This window comes from Monodelphis domestica, chromosome 1, assembly GCF_027887165.1.
Source record: "Monodelphis domestica isolate mMonDom1 chromosome 1, mMonDom1.pri, whole genome shotgun sequence".
Taxonomy (NCBI): domain Eukaryota; kingdom Metazoa; phylum Chordata; class Mammalia; order Didelphimorphia; family Didelphidae; genus Monodelphis; species Monodelphis domestica.
The window spans coordinates 460,645,465-460,665,144 of NC_077227.1; the positions used below are offsets into that span (position 1 = coordinate 460,645,465).

General features: G+C 42.5%; 1 protein-coding gene across 4 annotated transcripts in view; it reads right to left on the reverse strand.

Moving 5' to 3' along the window:
- Window positions 1–17,772, reverse strand: part of ST6GALNAC6 (ST6 N-acetylgalactosaminide alpha-2,6-sialyltransferase 6) — a 34,590-nt gene extending 16,818 nt beyond the window's left edge. The window contains exons 1-4 of one of the 4 annotated variants that reach the window (XM_056812461.1): window positions 17,552–17,772; window positions 11,342–11,400; window positions 8,567–8,701; window positions 3,921–3,998 (exon numbers count right to left, since the gene is read on the reverse strand). The gene's annotated coding sequence lies outside the window, so the exon portion shown is untranslated. Of the gene's footprint in view, window positions 1–3,920; window positions 4,205–8,566; window positions 8,702–11,341; window positions 11,401–17,551 lie in introns of those variants that run through there. The other 3 variants (XM_016428208.2, XM_016428209.2, XM_016428207.2) reach the window with 3 other exon arrangements.
- Window positions 17,773–19,680: the final 1,908 nt, after the last annotated feature.

The window sequence follows — 19,680 nt, forward strand, 5'->3', positions numbered from 1 at the left end:
GGATTGTAGAAGCTAAACAGAATCGTTGGTGTTTGATCCTACAGGTAACTGCCAACACTGGAGTTGATTCAGGAAGGGAGAGACGGAACTTGTGCTTGAGGAGTAAAATTGTCAGCCAAGTGTGGAGGATGGATTAGAGGGAGGAGAGGTTGGAGAATGGAGACTGGTTGGACATAGACTTTCACCGTCCAGATGAGAGATAAGGACTTGGTTCTAGGATGCTGTGCTAAGAGAGAAAAAGGGGCGGATGCAAGAGATGTTACAGAGCCAAGATGAGGCAGCTGATTGGCTTCCTGATACAGTTTTTCCACAAAGGCACAAATGACTAATCAAAGACCCTCTGCTGAGAGCCTGGGGCAGGAGGAATATTGGCAGAGAGGACAGATTGGCCACCAGCAGGGCTAAGGGAACAAACAGACATCTCCTCCACACTGCAGCTGGTCTGGTTCTAGTTCTGCCCACAGACAAAAGGCCAAAATGAAAACTTATGAAGGAAAACGAGAGGATGACACGTCCCACCTTAGGGTGGGGAAGCACCAAGACCTTCACTGGGTGGGCCTTGACCAAGTGCAGGAATACTTCATTCTCCATTCACCTTCCTTTCCCTTATTAGAAGTCTTCTATTCCCTGCCCTTCTCTTCCGGTCCTGTGCTAGGACCTGATTCTTCTCTCAGTGCAAGGAATATGAACCTGAGTGATGCTGTGATGTGAAAAGAGTACCAACTCCACCACCGTGAACTCGCTGGCCCAATCTCTTCGCTCTGTGAGTCTCATTTTCTCATCTGTACAACAAAGAATGAATTAAAGGATATCCAAGGTTCCTTCTAGCTCTGACAGTCTGGCCAACTTAAGATGCCTGAAAGGGCACCCACACCTGGCTGTGACCATTTTGCCAGGGAATTGGTGGGCTCAAATAACATCCATGTTGATCTCAGGAGTCAGAAGCTCTAGAACTCAGGTGTTGGGCAAGCAGAGGGGCTGCTGCTAAGGCAGTGAGTGAAAGAAGATCTTGAAATGTATGTTGGTTTGGGAAGGAGATGCTTGTCCTGCCAACTAAACTGAATTTGGATGCTCTCTATGGAAGAATGAATGACCACAAGTAGGCAGGGGAGAGATAAGGAGGTGCTACCTGGGAGGAAGAAGCCTACTTGGATGGCCTTAGACCTAGTTCAGTTACAGGATTTCCTGAAGGCAGGGATGGCTTTAAGAGATATTCAGAACACCCCACCCTTCCTGTCCCTCTTCTGACCCCTAGGTGACTCCGTCATTTTCAGTGAATCTTGATCCCTACCTGTCCTCACACTAAGGACTCAGCAAACAAACAAAAAGTAAGTGCCCAATATGTGTAAGGTACTATGCTAAGTGTTGAGTAGGCAACAACAAAAAAGAATATTCCCTGGCCGAACAAATTGTGGTGTCTGATGGGGATGGAATACTATGTGCTATAAGGAATGATGGTCTGGAGGAATTCCATGTGAACTGGAAGAACCTCCACGAATTGATGCAAAGCGAAATGAGCAGAACCAGGAGAACAATGTACACAGAAAGTGAAGCATTGTGGAACGATCCAATGTAACGGACTTTGCTACTAGTAACAATGCAACAAGCTAGAACACTCCTGAAGGATTTATGAGAAAGAATGCTATTCACATTGAAAGAAAGACATATGGGAGTAGAAATGCAAAAGAAAAACATGACTCATCTCTTAACACATGTATATATGGGGGTGGGATTTGGGGTTTAGGGTTTAAAAAATTGCTCTATAGCAAAAATGAAAAATAGGGAAATAGGTATCAAGTGATAACATTTGTACAACCCAGTGGAATTAACATCTGGGAGGGGGGAAGGGAAGAGGGAGGAAAAGAAAATGAATTGTGTAAACATGGAAAAATATTTTAAAATAAAAATTAAAAAAAGGATATTCCAGTCCTTAATGGAATTTCCATTCATTGTCAATGAAGATCCATGGTAAGTCTGCTTCTACAAAACCACATCCATCTTTTTCTCTCTGCTCATCCATTGATCTCACTCTTCCAAGTCCTTGTTACCTCTCCCCTCTCCACACCAGCCTTCAGGATGTATACCCTGATCTGTTGCCCTCTAGACCTGATGCTTGCCATTCCTGTGCTCAAATATTCTAAAAATCTTACCATTGCCCACAAAATCAAATAAAATTTGATAAAATAAAATCCAAGCCTCCTTGGTATTCAAGGCCCTTTTCAATTTGACTCTAACCTGTCTCTCTGCCCTTATTTCTCATTACTCTCCTACATATGTCTCTGCCCCAGACAAACTGGACCACTCTAGGTAGATTCTTTGATCTTATCTTGCTGTTTTCTGCTTCCTTTCATCTATGCCTGGGACAGCACTATACCTTTATTCTTTTTTTTTAAACCTATATCTTCTGTCTTAGAATCAATACTAAAGGGGCAGCTAGGTTGCCAAGTAGGTAGAGCACCAGGCATGGAGTCAGGAGGACCTGGGTTCAAAGGTGACCTCAGATACTTCCTACCTGTGTGACCCTGGGCAAGTCACTTAACCCCAATTGCCTAGCCCTTATTACTCTTCTACCTTGAAATGGCTACTTAGCATCCATTCTTAGACAGAAGGTAAGGATTTAAAAAAAAAAAAAAGGATGGATACCAGAAGAGTGGTTAGGACTAGGCAGACAGGGTTAAGTGACTTGCCCAGGGTCACACAGGTAGGAAGTGTCTGAGGTCACCTTTGAACTCAAGTCCTCCTGACTCCAGGCCTGGAATTATATCCACTAAGCTACCTAACTGTCCCTCCTACTCTTTAACTGTTAAAATCCTCCCCATCCTTTAGGCCCTAGTTTAGGAAACCCCACTAGCTAGAAATGATTCTTTCCAGCCTAATCTCTTAGCTACTCCCCACCTCCTTTTTTTGGTCTCCTACTTTAATTTTATCACAGTCTCCTTTGGATTTTGGCTATTTTTATATGTTCTTCTCCTACCTCCAACACTAGATTGTAACCTTTTTGAATGCAGATCTGTCATTTTTTTTTGTCTTTGGGAAATTGCTCAAAGTCTCACATGCCTGAACTTTCTAAACCATCACGCCTCTCTCTGTCCACTACTCCCTTTTATTGATTGACCCCCCAAAATATAGTAAGCTCCTTGAGGGCAGGGACTGTCTTAGGCTTCCCTATTTACATTCCCAGGCTTAGCAAAGAAGTTGGCACATAGATAAGTACTTAGTAAATGCTTTTTTACTCTTCTATCTTTGATTCTCCAGGGTCTAGCACATTTTGAGAGCAAATCCGAGCTTGGATTTCATTGGCCTAAAGAATTCTCAGTGGGAAAATTCCCTCTACCAATGCAGAATGGTACCTGTTTATGGTTTCAAGGGGTTTCCCAAGGGAAAATGAGAAGATAAATGACTCATTCAAGGTTACAGTTAGTATGCATCGAAAATGGGGCTGGAAGTCAGGTTTTCCTAACTCCCAGGCCAGTTCCATATTTATCCCCTTACACTGTACTGTCTGTCACATAGAAGAAGCTAAATTAATGTTTGTCAGACTCCATATGCCCAGCAAATTGCATCTATGTCTTCTGTCTTATATCTTGGCCTTTGGGAAGATATAGCAGTGTTTTGTTTTGTTTTTTCAAACCTTTACCTTCTGTCTCAGAATCAATACTATGTATTGGTTCCAAGGCAAAAGAGTAGGAAGGGCTAGGCCAGGGGAGTTAAGTGACAGCTAGAAAGTATCTGAGGTCACATTTGAACCCAGGACCTCTCATCTCTGAGGTCTGGCTCTCAATCCACTGAGTCACCTAGCTGCCCCATCCATGGTGCTTCTTGATAGGAAACTATAGGCTCTTAGAGCTGAAAGGCACCTAAGAGACCCTCTATTCCATTCTTTGTTTTATGAGGAGAATAAGACACATAAACTGACTTACCCAGGGACACACAGAGCTTGGCTGTGTAGTTCTAGAAGAAGAGGGTTAGACAGGTCAGGTTTTCTCTCTCCACAATACCTGCCAAGTACAGAGATGCTCAGCACCCTTTCTTTCTGCAGCTTCCAAACTCCAGGAGAAATCTTCAGAAATTCAAGGACTCCATTTAGTCAAGAAAAAGGCCCCCCAAAAGTCCTTAGCAGTGACTCTCATCCAGCCCAGGAATCTTCCTCTCTTTCCCTCCGGGCAATAGCACTAGCTTTATACCTGTTGTCAGAATTGGTTTAATGCTGATGTCTCAATGAAATGTAGCCAGTTAACCTAGTCATGCCACACCCTAGCAATGCCCCTCTGGTACAGAGGAGGAACTGGGAGCCTCCTGTTTATAGAGAAAAGAGGAGGAAGGCCACCTAGGCGGCTGGGTCAACATTCCCCCATGGCAGCAGGCGGCTCGTCTCCAGACTGGTCCCAGCCTCTGGGATCATGGCCAGAATGGTGTTCCCTCCATACCCCCACTCCTCCATGCTCCCTTCCCTAGAATTGTAAGTGGGGGAGGAATATCATGTCAATGCTCATTTCCAAACTCCAGTCACAGAGAATGGCATCACTTCCCAAAAACAAACATAGCAGCAGGATGTGACCAATCCACCTCCTCCAGGTCAAAGGCCAAAGAGCATTTGGCATTCACAGGGAAATGAAGAGGTAGCTGTGGAATGTGGTAAGAGATCCAGATTATGAGCTATAAAATCTGGGTTCAAATCCTAGCCCTGCTACTTGCTACATATGTGACCTTATCCTGGTCACTTAGCTAAGAAGTAAAAGAAAAGCCAGATGGTTCCTAAATCTTTTCTGGCATCTGAAGGAGACTATCCCTGGGACCCTATCTTCTCTCTCAAAACTTGAAGCCAGAAAACCAAGATCTCTCTTCTCTGTCACTGTCATTTGGTCATTTGGTCCAACTTTATTGTGACCCCACAGACTTTCTTTGTTCATGGGGTTTTTTTGGCAAAGATACTGCAGTGGTTTGCCATTTCCTTTTCCAGTGTGTCCCCATTTTTCAGATAAGGAACTGACGCAAATAGAAGTTAAGTGACTTTCCCAGGGTCACATAGCTGGTTATGTGGTTGGATTTGAACTTGGGTCTTCCTGACTTCAGGCCCAGGGGTCTATCCACTGAACCACTTAGCTACCCTCTTCTCTGTAGTTCTCACCAACTCAGCAGCATTTCCCATTAATTAGGAGAATAAGTGAATGTCTATGCCACCATATGGATATAAAGACATATATCATTTTCCTCAGATCTAGAAGAATGGAAACTCTTTGAGAGCAGCAACCATTTCTGTTTTTTTCTTCAAATCCCCAGCACCTGGCACATGGATGTCACTTAATAAATGTTTATTAAACTGACAAAGGTCTAATTACTCAAATTTATAAAGAGCTAAAGCAATTGTACAAAAAATCAAGCCATTCTCCAATTGATAAATGGGCAAGGGACATGGATAGGCAGTTCTCAGATAAAGAAATCAAAACTATTAATAAGCACATGAAAAAGTGCTCTAAATCTCTGATAATCAGAGAGATGCAAATCAAAACAACTCTGAGGTATCACCTCACACCCAGCAGATTGGCTAACATGACAGCAAAGGAAAGTAATGAATGCTGGAGGGGATGTGGCAAAGTTGGGACACTAATTCATTGCTGGTGGAGTTGTGAACTGATCCAACCATTCTGGAGGGCAATTTGGAACTATGCCCAAAGGGCGATAAAAGAGTGATCCAGCCATAGCACTGCTGGGTTTGTACCCCAAAGAGATAATAAGGAAAAAGACTTGTACAAGAATATTCATAGCTGCGCTCTTTGTGGTGGCAAAAAAAACTTGGAAAATAAGGGGATGCCCTTCAATTGGGGAATGGCTGAACAAATTGTGGTATATGTTAGTGATGGAATACTATTGTGCCCAAAGGAATAATGAACTGGAGGAATTCCATGGGAACTGGAACAACCTCCAGGAAGTGATGCAGAGTGAGAGGAGCAGAACCAGGAGAACATTGTACACAGAGACTGAAAGAGGCTGAAACTTTGTGGAACAATACAATGTAATGGACTTTGCTAATACAAGACAATCCCAAGGAACTTCCTGCTATCTACATGGAGAGAAAGAACTGAGAGTAGAAACTCAGAAGAAAAATAAATGACTTATCATTTGTTTATATGGGTATATGATTGGGGGGTTTTGGTTTTGAATGATTGCTCTATTGTAAAAATGAATAATAAGGAAATAGGTATAAGTGGTATAACCCAATGGAAGTGCTTATTGGATCTGGGAGGGAGGAGGGAAGAGGTGAGGGAAAGAAAATGAAATATGTAAGCATGTAAAAATATTTTTTAAATTAAAAATAAATAAATAAATGCTTGTTAAATTGGTGTAATGGCTTAGGTGTCTACACTAAGTAATAGACTCGGAGTTGAAGGGATCCCAGTAGCCAGCTAGACTAATCTTTACAGGAAAAGAATCCTTGCCATTTACATTTCCCAAAAGACACTGTCCAGCCCCTATTTGAAAAACTTACCAGAGTTATTGCTACTTCTCAGAGTATCACATTTCACTTTGGGGCAGTTCTAATTGTTAGGAAAGGGCAGCTAGGTGATGCAATGGATAGAGTGCCAGTCCTGGAGTTAGGAAGACTCATCTTCCTGAGTTCAAACCTGTCCTCAGACACCTGCTAGCTGTATGACCCTGGGCAAGTCACTTAACCCTGTTGGACTCAGTTTCCTCATCTGTCCAACGAACTGGAGAAGGAAATGGCAAACCACTCCAGTACCTTTGCCAAGAAAACCCCAAAAGGGGTCACAGAATCAGACATGACTGAAAAACAACTGAACAAAATTTTAAGAAAATTTTCCTGACATCAGGTCTAAATTTGCTTCTTTGAAGCAGCCACATTTTGTTCCTGCTTCTGCCCTCTGCCCACCAAATCACAGCCTTTTTAAATACTGGAAGACAGCTACCTCATCCCTCTTGAGTCTTTCCCTTCTTCAACCTATGTATGCCCATTTTCTTCAACTAATCCTCTCATGCAATATGGTTTCAAGATCCTTCCCTATTCCAGTTTATTTACTTTCCTTTCTCTAGCTTAGCTCCAGTTTATCAATGTTCATCTTAAACTATGGTGCCCAGAACTGAATTTGCAAATCCCCCAGATTAGACCCGTCAAGTGTAGAGTCCTAGGGGACCACTACCTCCTTGTTCCTGGAAGCCCAAGATGGTATTGGCTTTTTTTTTTTTACTCCTACATCACATGTTGACTTGTGGACTACTTAGAAACCCCAAATCTTTTTCCAGACCTGCCCTCTAACCAAGCATTCCTCATATTCTACTTTTGAAGGTGATTTTTTGTATCCAAGCTCAAAACTTTATATTCATCTCTACTGAATTTCATCTTATTAAATTCAGCCCAGGGCTCTTGCCTATCAAGATTTTTTTGGATCCCAGGATAATCCTGAGGGACTTATGAGAAAGAACACTGTTCACATTCAGAGAAAGAACTGTGGGAGCAGAAACACAGAAGAAAAACAACTGCTTGATCACATGGGTCGATAGGATGTGATTGGGGATGTAGAGACTAAATGATCACCCTAGTGCAAATGTTAATAATATGGAAATAGGTCTTGATCTTTACGTATGTAAAACCCAGTGGAACTGCACATTGGCTATGGGAGGGGGGTTGGAGGAGGGGAGAGAAAGAACATGAATCATGTAACCATGGAAAAACATTCTAAATTAATTAATTAAATTAAAATGTTCAGATCAAAAAATAAAAATAAAATAGGTAGTTGGAAATAATAATTTTAAAAAAAGATTCTTTTGGATCCTAACCATTGTCCACTGGGTTAACTATTTCTCCCATCTTTGTATCATTTGTAAATTCAATTAGAATGTCATCGAGACCTTTATCCAAGTAATTGATAAAAAATGCTTAACAGCACAGGATCAAGCTTGGATCCTTAGAGATACTCCCCCACAGACTTCCTGCATTGACCATTCAACAACTACTCTTCCAGTCTAGCCATTCAACCAATTCTAAACCCAACTCTATCTCCATCCACTCCACTAGAATAGAATGTGAGACATTTGATCAAAAGCTTTGCTAAAGGGGGAAACTGGGGGGGGGGGGGGGCTTAGTGGATTGAGAGCCAGGCCCAGAGATGGGAGGTCCCTGGGTTCAAATCTTGCCTTAAACACTTCCTACCTGGGTGACCCTGGGCAGGTCACTTAACCCTGAAGCCCTTACCACTCTTCTACCTTAGGGCCAATACACAGTAGTGATTCTAAGATAGAAGGTAAGGGTTTAAAACAAAAAAGAAAGGTTTGCTAAAATCCAGTAAATTCTATTTACAGCATGCCATTCATCAACTGGATGGTTGTTCATCTTATGTTTTGATGAGAACCAATGACCAATTTTTGATGACCAATTTGATGAAGATCAATGACGTTGTGATGCTGGGATGAGGGTATGTACGGTGTGTCCAACTGTGGCTGATCAGACCAATGTGGCTGATCAGAGCTCAGAAGGCTCTACCACAGGTCAGGCACAGCCAGCCTTTAGGAACATTTGGGATGGAGATATCTCTGGATTTGTGCATCTCACCGTTCCTTTGCGGCACTGTGATTCTGCTTGATGGTGGAGCACAGAGCCTTCTTTGAGGGGGGCAGGCCACGCTGGATGGTCCTGTGCCAACAACGTCCCACGTCTCGCAGTCAAGCCTATGTTCTTCAGAGAGACCTTGAAATGAAATGAGTCCAACAGGATTTGCTCTTGAGGGAGCCACGTGGGCCTTCTGTAATCGCTTGCTTTCCTTCCAGATGTCTGGCAGCTAGCAGCCCCGGCACTAAGGAGAGTGGTATCTGGCAAGCCCACAAGTGGGACTTGGAGTTCCAGCTCTCTCCTCCAGTCCTGACAGAGCCAGCCACTCTCCGCTGGGCATGCTCAAACCATACCCATCCCTACTCGCCTCTTCCAGGTTTCTGTCTAAAACTGTGAATTATTTCCCTCAATATCTCATCTTATCAAATCTGCCTAGTCTCTATTCCCACAAGCTTCTAATCTCTCTGCTCCTCAAGGTAATCCCTAAAGCACTATTAGAAGATAACACAAAGTTAAAAATAGATTATACTGATACGAAATTGAAAGTAAAAGATAAACCATTAAAACCCATCACAAGGGATAGCCAGGTGGCTAGAGGGATAGAGAGTCAGGTCTACAGATGGGAAGTCCTGGGTTTAAATATAGCTTCAGACATTTCTAGCTGTGTTACCTTGGACAAGTCACTTGACACCCCCCCGCCATTGTCTAGCTCTGACCACTCTTTTGCCATGGAAGGGTTATTTTTTTTTTTAATGTTTTTAAATCCTTACCTTCCACCTTAGAATCAATACTGTGTATCAGTCCCAAGGCAGAAGAGTGGCCAGGGCTAGACAATGGGGGTCAAGTGACTTGCCCAGGGTCACACAGCTGGAAAGTGTCTGAGGACAGATTTGAACCCAGGACCTCTCATCTCTAGACCTGACTCTCTATCCACTGAGCTTCATAGCTGCCCCTAAGGGTTATTTTTTTTTTTTAAAGCATCACATTTTGAGGCAGCCATAACTTTTTGTGAGTCAATCAATAAGTATGTATTAGCATCTACTATGTGCCTGGAACTATGTTAAAGACTAGGAATACAAAGAAAGGTAATATATAGTCCCTGCTCTCAAGGAGCTCCCAGCAAATTCCTCCCACTGTGTTCAAAGGTGCTGCCTCTCAAAGGCTTTATTGGGGCTGTAAAAGAAGGCATCCCCTTTGATCCAATAATACCACTACTGTGCATTGGTTCCAAGGCAGAAGAGTGGCAAGGGCTAGGCAATGGGGGTTAAGTGACTTGCCCAGGGTCACACAGCTGGGAGGTTTCTGAGGTCACATTTGAATTCAGGACCTCCCATCTCTAGGCCTGGTTCTCCATCCACTGAGCCACCCAGCTGCCCCCTGCTTAAAATCTTGAAAATGATTTGAAATCCTTTTTTAAATGGTGCCTTGAGATCTTATGCTTTTTACTAGTCAACAGATATTACCAGTTAGAATATAGACTTAAAATGTGTGCTTTCCCTGTGCCCTTCCTCCCATTTGATAAGGGTTTGCCTGACACACCAAGCCTGGAGTGTGGAAGAGGGAGCACCAGAGCTAACTTGAAGGATTTTATGACTTTCTCCCCTTTAATAAGAGCTGAGAAAGGACTCCTAAACACCCAGAAAGGGAGCACCACACATGTGCACTGGGGATCTTTGCAATTAAGGGAAGATCTTTTTGATTAGAGGAAATCCCCCAAGACACCTACCTATGCCCCCTTCCTCTTTTCGTGCCCAGAGTCACCTTATGACAAGTCAGTCTCTGAAACACACCCCCATGGAGATCCCCATGGAGATGTTCATGCCCTTTCTCTGCCCTTTACTCATTTTTTAAAAATCCTCATCTTTCATCTTAGAATCAATACTGTGTACTGGCTCTGAGGCAGAAGAGCAGTAAGGGCTAGGCAATGGGGGCTAAGTGACTTGCCCAGGGTTACACAGCTAGAAAGTGTCTGAGGTCAGATTTGAACCCAGAACCTCCAGGTTCTAGGCCTGGCTCTCAAATCACTGTGCTACCTAGCTGTCCCCCATAATATCTTTGACTAAACACTTTCATGCCTTCTGATGAAAGGGTCTGAGCTGCCAAGAATCAGCATTTGCTCTCCCACCACAACAAGAGCCAGAAGCCAGAACAAGGAAAAAGAAGGTTGGGAGGACAGCCCTGGGACTAGGATGCTGTCCCCCAGGATTACCCTGAGATGGGGCAAGGGACCAACAAAACTGTGACTACTGCACTGCATTCCCTAATGACCGGCTCTGTGGCTCTATACTCCAGTTCATAATGTAAGTGTATGTCTATTTTTTAGGACCCCTAAAACTTCCAGGGCTATCCTGAATTGACATTACGATGTCCAAGACCATCTGTAACTCCTTAAAGCAAAGACTCCTTTGCTCTCTTTCAAGGTGCAGACTTCAGAGTTCTTTCTTTGTCAATGGAAAAGCTCGTTGAAGAGGAGACACTTGAAGATACTTTCATTTTATTTTGTTGCTCACCCATGCAATTTTTTGCAAATTCACTATTTTGCCTTATATCCCTAAGCTGTTAGAGTCTACTTATTTCCAGATTTAGAATAATGCTTGCCTCAGCCTTAGTGAAGTAGTATTTTTGGGAGCTCCCCATTTCCTAGAAAGATAACAGATTTCTGCATCCTAAACAGAGATAAGGAGGCCCAAAATCCCATTCTGTCCCAGCCAATTACTGCCCAAGAATCTCTGGGAAGTGGAAAATTGAAACACATTAAATGTATGCCAAAGATGGTACCTTTTTGTGAAAAAGAAAAGCCCTCATCTGAGGGCAAACTGCCGCTTTTCCTCTTCTCCCTGTCGGAATAGAAATTAGGGATAGAGTTATTTGAAGGGTTAGCTATAAGAAGAGAACAAAGGAATTTGGATACAAGCCCTGGGAGAGGATTCTGAGGAGAGAAGGATTGTTGGAGTTTTACTAGCAATTAACTGTCATTTTCACTCTTTGCCTGGATTTCCAGCAAGCTGGAAGGAGGTTTTTTGCTCTTACAGAATTTCCCTTGGAAGTCTACTAGCCATCAGAGGGACTGGCACATGATAACAATGCTAGCACCACTGCTTCCCAGGAGATCATTTGAAATCACAGGCTTCCATTGTCCAGGAGACCAGTTTTTTGACCCTATCAGGACCCTGGGGGGTTCACAGAGTTGCCATCTTCTCCCTCACACTCACCTTGCCCTCACTAGTTAGTCTGAGAGGGAAGGCCTCTGCAGTGCTAAGATAGTTGGTAAGAGACCCAAATCCAAACACAAACTCACCTCCAGCCTTCCTGAGTCCTCCATCTACAGACTTCTAGCTCAGTGACTGCTGTGGTTTCAAGAACCACCAGAACTGCCTTTTTTATAATTTGAAATTTTTAAATTTAGAATATTTTTCTATCGTTACAAGATTCATGTTCTTTCCCTCCCTTCCCCCCCACCCCCTCTCATAGCACATGCACAATTCCACTGGGTTTTACATGTTTCATTGATCAAGACCTATTTCCATATTATTGATAATATTTGCACTAGGGTGGTCATTTAGAGTCTATATCCCCAATCATATCCCATCGACCCATGTGATCAAGCAGTTGTTTTTCTTCTGCCTGTCTACTCCCACAGTTCTTCCTCTGCATGTGGATAGTGTTCTTCTTTGTAAATCCCTCCAAACTGTCCTGGTTCATTGCATTGCTGCTAGTGGAGAAGTCCATTACATTCAATTGTGCCACAGTGTATCTGTCTCTGTGTACAATGTTTTCCTGGTTCTGCTCCTCTCACTCTGCATCACTTCCTGGAGGTCATTCTAGTTCACATGGAATTCCTCCAGTTTATTATTCCTTTTAGCACAATAGTATTCCATCACCAACATATACCACAATTTGTTCAGCCATTCTCCAATTGAAGGGTATCCCCTCATTTTCCAATTTTTTGATACCACAAAGAGCGCAGCTATGAATATTCTTGTACAAGTCTTTTTCCTTATTATCTCTTTGGGGTACAAACCCAGCAGTGCTATGGCTGTATCAAAGGGCAGACAGTCTTTTATCACCCTTTGGGCATAGTTCCAAATTGCCCTCCAGAATGGTTGGATCAATTCACAACTCCACTAGCAATGCATTAATGTCCCAACTTTGCCACATCCCCTCCAGCATTCACTACTTTCCTTTGCTGTCATATTAGCCAATCTGCTAGGTGTGAGGTGATACCTCAGAGTTGTTTTGATTTGCATTTCTCTGATTATCAGAGATTTAGAACACTTTTTCATGTGTTTATTAATAGTTTTGATTTCTTTATCTGAAAATTGCCTATTCATGTCCCTTGCCCATTTATCAATTGGAGAATGGCTTGATTTTTTGTACAATTGGTTTAGCTCTTCATAAATTTGAGTAATTAGACCTTTGTCAGGGGTTTTTTAATAAAGATTTTTTCCCAGTTTGTTGTTTCCTGCCTAATTTTGGTTGCATTGATTTTGTTTGTACAACCCCTTTTTAATTTAATGTAAGCAAAATTATTTATTTTGCATTTTGTAATTTTTTCTAACTCTTGCTTGGTCTTAAAATCTTTCCTTTCTCAAAGATCTGACAAGTATACTATTCTGTGTTCACCTAATTTATTTATATTTTCCTTCTTTATATTCAAGTCATTCACCCATTCTGAGTTTATTTTGTTGCAAGGTGTGAGATGTTGATCTAAATCCAATCTCTCCCATACTGTTCTCCAATTTTCCCAGCAGTTTTTGTCAAATAGTGGATATTTGTCCCAAAAGCTGGGATCTTTGGGTTTATCCAGAGCTACATTTTGAAAAGTAACTTCCCCCTCCCAGGAATGTTCCTTTTAGAATCAATATTATGTATTGGTTCCAAGGCAGAAGAGTGATAAGGGCTTGGCAATGGGGTTAAGTTACTTGCCCAGGGTCACACAGCTAGGAAGTGTCTAAAGCCAAATTTGAACCCAGGACCTCTCATCCCTGGACCTAACTCTCAATCCATTGAGCCACCTAGCTGCCCTGGCCCCCCTAGAATGTTTTCAAAGTCTCTGGCTGTTCTGGTATAAATGGAGCAGAATGGCTAAAAAAATGGGACAGCAACAGGCCTGGAGTCAGAAAGACATCTTCTGATATCCAACATTTATTAGCTGTGTGACTCCGGGCAAGTCAATTAACCCTGTTGGTCTCAGTTTCCTCATTTGTCAAATGTGCTGGAGAAGGAAATGGCAACCCATTCCAGTATCTTTGCCAAGAAAACCCCAAATGGGGTTATGAAGAGTCAATACAACTGAAACAACTGAACACAAACAATGTGAATACAACTGAAAAAACACAAACTGAGCAACAATAACTAAAACAAAAGGCAACAAGCACCTCCACTCAAACTCTAGGTAAAAAAAACCTCTGGGACAGGGGACAGCTGGGGGGCTCAGTAGATTGAGAACCAGGCCTAGAGACAGGAGGATCCTGGGTTCAAATGTGACCTCAGACACTTCTTAGCTGAGTGACCCTGGGCAAGTCACTCAACCCCTAACCTTTCCTGTTCTTCTGCTTTGGAAGGGAAGGGGTTCTTAAAAAAAAACCTCTGAGACAGACAAACACAGCCTGACCCATCATTGTCAAGGCCAAGGAGAATATGCCCCTTCTCCTTCCCCACCCTCTCCTGGAGAATTTCTCTTAATTCAATTCAATAAACATTAAACACCTGACCAAGTGCCAGCTATTGTGGTAAATGCTGAGAATATAGAAAAGAAAAAAGTTCCTGCCCTCTAGAAACCTGAATTCTACTGAGAGGAAAACCAATAGAGAACAATATAAGGAACTTCTTGGGGACAGAGAGTATTTTTTTTTAACACTTACCTTCCATCTTGGAATCAATACCATGTATTGGTTCTAAAGCAGAAGAGTGGTAAGGGCTAGGCAATGGGGGTCAAGTGACTTGCCCAGGGTCACACAACTGGGAAGTATCTACAACCAGATTTGAACCCAGGACCTCCCATCTCTAGGCCTGGCTCTCAATCCACTGAGCCACCCAGCTGCCCCCTAGACTGTTTTTGGTTGTTTTTTTTTAAGCCTTTACCCTCTGTCTTGGAATCTATTCTAAGACAGAAGAGTGGTAAGGGAGTGGAGTTAAGAGTAGAGTTAAGTGATTGGCCCAAGGTCATACCACTAGAAAGAATATGAGGCCAAATTTGAACCCAGGACCCCTCATTTCTAGTCCTGGCTCTCTACCTATTATGCCATCTAGCCATCCAGGGGCAGAGACTATTTTCACTCTTGTCTTTTTGTATGCTCAGTGCCTAGTACACTTTTTGTTGTTCAGTCTTTTAGTTGTATCTGACTCTTTTTGGACTTTTCTTGGCAAAGATAACTGAAGAGGTATACCATTTCCTTCTCCAGCATGTTTGACAAATGAGAAAACTGAGGCCAACAGGATTCAATGACTTGTCCAAGGTCACAAAGCTAGCAAGAGCCTGAGGCCAGATTTTGAATTTAGAAAGATGACTTCCTTGACTACCAGGTTAAGTGCTCTAGCCATTGTGTCACTAGCTGCCCTTGGCACATAATAGGCCCTTATAATACTTGATTGATTGATATTGAAAACAGTTTCAGGAAAGCATCTTTTTTTTCCACATTTCATTTTTTTAATTTATTTTTAAGAATTTTTCCATGGTTACATGATTCATGTTGTCTCTCTCTCCTTTTCCCTCCCCTCTCCCAGAGCTGACAATCAATTCTACTGGGATATACATCTATTATCTCTCAGAGGCCATTTCCATATTATTCATTTTTACAATAGAGCAGTCTTTCAAAACCAAAACCCCAAATCATATACCCATATAAATAAGTGATGAGTCACATATTTTTCTTCTGTGTTTCTACTCCCACAGATCTTCCTCTGGATGTGGATAGCGTTCTTATAAGTCCCTCCGAATTGTCCTGGATCACTGCATTGCTATTAGTAGCAAAGTCTACAATGTTTCACTTTCTGTGTACAATGTTTTTCTGGTTCTGCTCATTTCACTCTGCATCAGTTCATGGATGTCTTTATAGTTCATATAGAAATCTATTGATTCATTATTCCTTTGACATAATAGTATTCCATCACCAACAGATACCACAATTTGTTCAGCCATTCCCCAATTGAGAGACATCCTTTCAATTTCCAATTCTTTTCCACCACAAAAAAGCAGCTATAAATATTTTTGTACAAACAGATCCTTCCCATTTAAAAAAATCTTTTGGGGCTACAAACTGGAAGTGCTGTGGCTGGATCAAAGAGCAGGCAGTCTTTTAGCGCCCTTTGGGCATAGTTCCAAATTGCCCTCCAGAATGGTTGGATCAATTCACAACTCCACCATGCATTAGTGTCCCAACTTTGCCGCATCCCCTCCAGCATTCATTACTTTCCTTTGCTGCCATATTAGCCAATCTGCTAGGTGTGAGGTGTACCTCAGAGTCTCTAATCAGGAGGGATTTAGAACACTTTTTCATGTGATTCTTGATAGTTTTGATTTCTTCATCTGAAAACTGCTTGACCTTTTGTCAGTTGGGGAATCATTTGATTTCCTATACATTTGACTTAGCTCCTTATATATTTAAGAAATTAGACTTGTGTCATAGAATTTTGTTATAAACCCCCCCCCCCAGTTTGTTGCTTCTCAGGGAAGCATCTTTAAATTGGACCCAAAGAAAGTTTCCAAAGAGGATTCCATGAGTAGCCAGAGCCAAAATCAGTCACTCCTCCCAAGGAGGCAGTCTTGGGTTCTGGAATAGTTGACCCAGTTACAACTTGGGCTTCCAACCCTTTGGACCCACCTTCGGTCCCCAGAGAGGATTTCAGGGATTTTGGGAAGCAGTGGTGGCCACAGGTGGGCAGCACAGTAACACCCTAAACCGCAAAGCCTTGTAGAAATGTGTCCTTTTTTTTTCAAGCTCAGGGACAGAGACTATATAATTTTTCCATCTTGAAATCCCCAACTTTCAAGTTAAGGCTTTGCCCACAGCTGCCATTGTTGATTAGAACAGGACTGGGTAGAATTGATCCCTGCTATGCTACTTTGTGGTCACAGTCAGTATTCAAAAAACAAAACAAAACATGAGAGATGTTCCCTTCCATGGCCACAACCAATATAGGCTTAGCCTGAGACAGCTGACTGGGGATGCTGCCTTGCCTTGGCTGGTATTTAGTGGACAACAACTGGTAGGTACTTCCTCAAGGAAGCTGGTGAGCTTTACTCAGCCTTGAGACTGTGCCCCTGTGGCCACCATTCATTCCGCCATCACTGAAATCTCTAGGAATGTCCTTCAGACATAGGAAAAGTCAACTTCATTCCTCTAAAAATCATTGAGATCCCACTGGGAGTCAAGTACTGCCAGAGATGTGAAAGAGACACCCCAAGGTGCAAAAGCATGTGACCTCCTTTGGGGTCCCCAATGTCCCCCCAATCATAGGATTATAGATTGGGTCCCTAGTGGGATGGCTACTTACCTCAGGCTCAAAGATATAGTTTGAGAGTCGGTACTCCTAAAACTACAGATCAGGGGCTCCCCCTGATAAATTTCCCTTTTATAGTCATCCAGTAGACATAATTTTTTTTAAACTTTACCTTTCATCTTAGAATCAATACTGTATATTGGTTCCAAGGCAGAAGAGCAGTAAGGGCTAGGCAATGGGGGTTCAGTGACTTGCCCAGGGTCACACAGCTAGGAAGTGTCTGAGGTCAAATTTGAACCCAGGACCTCCCATCTCTAGGCCTGGCTCTCAATCCACTGAGCCACCCAGATGCCCCTAGTAGACACAATTTTATCCAACAATGATCAGTACTAAAATGATGTAGGAAGAACCCTAGCTACAAAATATTTTCTCCATAAATCTGGGGCATGCTCTGTCATAAATATACTCAATATTCACAGGAAGAACAAGCATAAACTTAGAGTACAATGTCGTATGTAGGAAACGCAGGTGGCCAATGCAACTCACCTCTCCCAAACTTCAGGGTCTCCGTGCCTTTTCCCCTTGAGAACACCCACTAGGTGCAGGGCTTACAGTTTCAGCTATTTCCAGGTTCTGCTCCTTCTGGAAGCTGAAGGTCATTTCCTGATTAGCAAGGCTAGTCCTCCTTTGAATCTATATTATTTCTCTTCTTTTCTACCAGGAGTCACGCTGCTTGAAATTGCTTCCATCTTCAAGTCATTGCCTTTTTGTATCTGTGTCTGCCTGGAAAGTGTGTCTCTGCTCCCTGTACCTTGCACTCTCTTAGACTGACTTCTCTAGAATTAGTCAACTGTCTTTTTTTTTTTAACCCTTACCTTCCATCTTAGAATCCATACTGTATATTGGTTGCAAGGCAGAAGAGTGGTAGGGAGTAGGCAATGGGGTTAAGTGACTTGCCCAGGGTCACACAGCTGGGAAGTATCTGAGGCCACATTTGAACTCAGAACTTCCCACCTCCAGCCTGACTCTATCTACCTTGCTGCCCACTACCAACAAATTTTGAAGTGCTCTCCTTCCCACACATTCTTATTTCCCCTCCCTTGTGACGGTAAGCAATCTGACATGGATTTTATGTGTGCAATCATGTAAAACATTTTTCCCAAATGAAGATATTTTGTATGTTGCAAATGTTTGTTTACTTTCCAGAGATATACCCATAGATGTTGAGTTTGACTCACACACTTCCAGAACTAGCTCAGCATTTGATGTGAAAATAATTTTGATACCCCTACTCAATTTAATTCCTATTCACTCAATTCTATATGCTTTAATTTATCAGTGATTATATTAGTGACTTAAGCAGAATAAACTTAAACCTGAGTTAATTGTTAGTTAATACTGTAGGAATAAGAATTGTATAGGCTAGAATTAATTAAAACATGGGGATAGACTATCTAGGTGGCTCAGTGGAGAGTGAGCCAGGCCTGGAGATGAGAAGTCCTAGGTTCAAATCTGGCTTCAGATATTTCCAGCTGTGTGACCCTGGGCAAGTCACTTAACTTACTATATTATAAGTTAGACCCGTTATAAGGATTTATTTAAACTTGTGCACTATCTAGCACGACCTCCCTCAATTCCCAAGTATGTGATACTTCAGGTTCATGTGCCTTAGCAATCCCCTTCATACCTATGAATCATTATTACAACTCCTAAGTTACCTTAGCTTTAAAAGCCCAACTTCATAAGGACCCCTCTTACAGTGCTCTTGAATCCCAGAATGTTGTTGACTAAGCCCCAGCTGAGATGGCTGGATGGCCTACAGAAAGCCCAAGAATTTGCTAATAAAGTCTCATGATCTTTGGAAAGTCTTATGACAGGGTAATAATAATTGATGATCTGTGAAAAGACCTTCTGACCAAATGGTTGTGATTGCTGTAAAAATCCTTGAGTCAATCACGGGGTGCCTCATCGCCCACCCGCCCCCTTCTGAAGATGACCAATCATGCATAACCCTGTTCTATTTTTGGTAACCTTCCAGATGCTGTTAAACCCTTGCCTCCCACCCTGAGGAGTATGATCCTTCACCACGAGGAAGGTCTTACACACAATTTCATAGGGACTCTCTGGTTTCCCTCGTTAAATTGAAAATACTCTGAATTCTGCCTCACTGGTTTTTGTTACAGATTGGACATTTTTGGCTCCATATTGGGACACCCCAAAGGAAAGTGTGGGAGAATCAAGGTATTGGGCTGCCTACCAAACTGATTGTCCACAGAACCATTGTGGTGACCTCTTTGTTGTATGCCTGTGAAACCTGAACGTCTACCAGGACCATGCCAGGAAAGTGAGCTGTTTCCATCCGAACTGTCTTAGGAAGATTCTGAAGATCACCTGGCAAGATAATGTTCCTGGACACGGAGGTCCTTTCTCAGACTGACCTGCCAAGCCTTCAAACTCTGCTGCAGTGAGCACAACTCCTACAGAACACCAAATTCACATCTTCCTAAAAAACTATTTTATGTGATGAAAAAGGCTATCCACTGCCAAGGAAGGAATGAACTGATGAAGTCTATGTATAGACTGAAGCGTGCCATTCTCCCTTTAGTTCTTCCATGAATTTTTCTCTAAACAAGCAATATGTGTCTTCTTTCACAACATGATGAACATGGAAATGT